The sequence below is a fragment of the Sapajus apella genome, unplaced genomic scaffold, assembly GCF_009761245.1.
Source record: "Sapajus apella isolate SASKATOON/1434 unplaced genomic scaffold, GSC_monkey_1.0 scaffold2315, whole genome shotgun sequence".
Classification (NCBI taxonomy): domain Eukaryota; kingdom Metazoa; phylum Chordata; class Mammalia; order Primates; family Cebidae; genus Sapajus; species Sapajus apella.
The window spans coordinates 1-2324 of record NW_022439241.1 but is presented as its reverse complement, the minus strand read 5'-3'; positions in this window follow the sequence as shown (position 1 = coordinate 2324).

Sequence of the window (2324 nt, the reverse complement as noted above, 5' to 3'; positions counted from 1 at the left end):
CTGTGTAAGGAATCATAACCAGCTCACTGCTGGTATCACAGGGGAAAGAGCCTGCCAACAGGAAGCACCTGTACTCCGGAGAGGCCATAGGAAAGTCTCTCTTCTCATCACTGACATGAGAACAAAGAGCCCCACCCCACCTACTTCAGAGAGTCAGTGCAATTGCAAAAATTTTCCGAGCTAGGCTGGGCACAGTGGCTCACTCCTGTAATCCCAGCACTTTGGGAGGCCGAGGCAGGCGGATCATGAGGCCAGGAGTTCAAGACCAGCCTGGCCAACAGGATAAAACCCCATCTCTACTAAAAATACAAAATAAAAGACAGGCATGGTGGCATGCATCAGTAATCCCAGCTCCTCAGAGGCTGAGGAAGGACAATTGCTTGAACCCAGGAGGCAGAGGTTGCAGTGAGCCAAGACCGTACTATTGCACTCCAGCCTGGGTGACAAGAGCAAGACTCCATCTCAACAAAAACAAAAAATTCCTCAAGCTGATGCCAGGCTGCCTGGCAAGGGTTCAGGAACAAGGACTCTTGACCCAGCCCACTGCAGTCAACTCTGGCTCAATCTGCTCCTCCTGTGTGTCCTTGGGTAGGTTACCACACCTCTCTGTGCATTGGGTTCCTTGTGTGTGAAATGAGACCATGCTATTCCCCGCCCTCTAGACTTGAGGAGTAAATGAGTGCTGTGGAAAGCACTCAGCACCGGGCTGGCAGTATGAGCCAGTACCCTTCCCCAGCGACTGGTTTTCACACCCAAAGATCCTCCCCAGGACCTGGCAGTTGAGGGGTTGGGCCATTTACCTGTCTCCTGATGAAGTCCACCCAAGTCCACCCTGCCTAGACCTGGACCTCCAGGTAGCAACATGCAGCTTGTGCAGTGCACAACCTACCCAACCATCTACGTACACCTGTGAACCCCAGATGACAAGCTCCTTTCAGCATCAGCTCCCAGAACCAGCCTGATCTAATGTGGAAGTGAGGTGCAGGAGAATGCAAGACACTTATGGCTGCAGTTGTGGCCGCTGGGGTCTAGGGTGTAGCGTGAGGTGCAGCCACAGCAGTGGCCACCAGGGATGGCAAGGCGCAGTTGCCTGCACTGCCTGTTGTCATGCATGCAGTCATTGAGGCCATCTTGGTGGGAGAGTGGAACACCAAGATGTCCATCACGAAGTCCAGATGGCCCTGGATGAGGGTGCAGTTCTGGCCGCTGGTCTTCTTGGCCCACTCGATGCTATGCAGATTCCAGTCCATCCAGTAGATATAATCGCTGTACTGCATCAGACCGAATGGGTGCGGCAGGTCATCAGCAATCACGACCTGCTCCTGACCTGCAGGGACAACAACGGGCATGGTGTCGGCAAAGGCACAGCCAGGACACAGAGCACAGGCCACCCTATGGGGCAAGTTGGTTCAACCCTGCAGCCTAGCGACCACATGAAAGCCTCAACAGAGTGGCCACTTTGCAAAACAGGCAAGATATACTGAAGCACAGGCAGGATCTACCAAAATTAAGTACCTGGCTACAGTCACACAGTTGCTGAGTGTCAGGACTAGGATTACCACACCCAGGCAGCGAGACTCTGGGTTCACATTCCTCTCCTGTTCTCACCACATCAGGCCTGGCTATGCGTCTCCCACTCCCCCAGCAACGAGCCCAGGCCTTCCATGTTATTCATCAAGCACTCAGTAAATATTCAGAAGGCACGTACAGCAGAGCAACAGCCAGGCCGCACACATGTGGCCACACTCACTGGCAGGGCCATGTGGGTTTCCCAGGGTTTTGCTGGTTTCCATGAGTCTGTCCTCACTCCGGGGTAATTAATAAGCTTAATCATTTCAGGCAACCACAGCTGTGCTGTGACTGGTTTCTTGCCTGGCAACAGGTTTGGACACGGCCTGGAACAGCTGGGTCACACAATGCGCTGCAGAGCTGGCGGTGGTCTGAAACCCATGTCAAACCTTCCAACTGGCCTCACAAACCAGGGCGAAACCCACCCCTGTTAGCAACCAAGACACGGGGTTCAAGTCCCAACTCTGCCTACACAGTACCTGGGACAAGGTGCTCAGTTGGCCGACGCCCCAGCCTCCTCATCTGTAAAATGTGCACCACCACGCCCACTGCAGATGGCGAGTAGCAGTGGTGAGGAGGCCAGAAGCCAAATTCTTGCTGCCCTTCCTGAGGGGTTCCATATGGCTGATGTGCTCAGAGGCTCTGCTAGGCCCAAGGTCACTGAGGGTTCCTCTGCCAGGGGTCAGAAACCAGGGATGCCCGGTGACCCTCTCCTCCCTGCCTGCCCTGAAGCCAAGGGCTGCCTCAGACCTTGG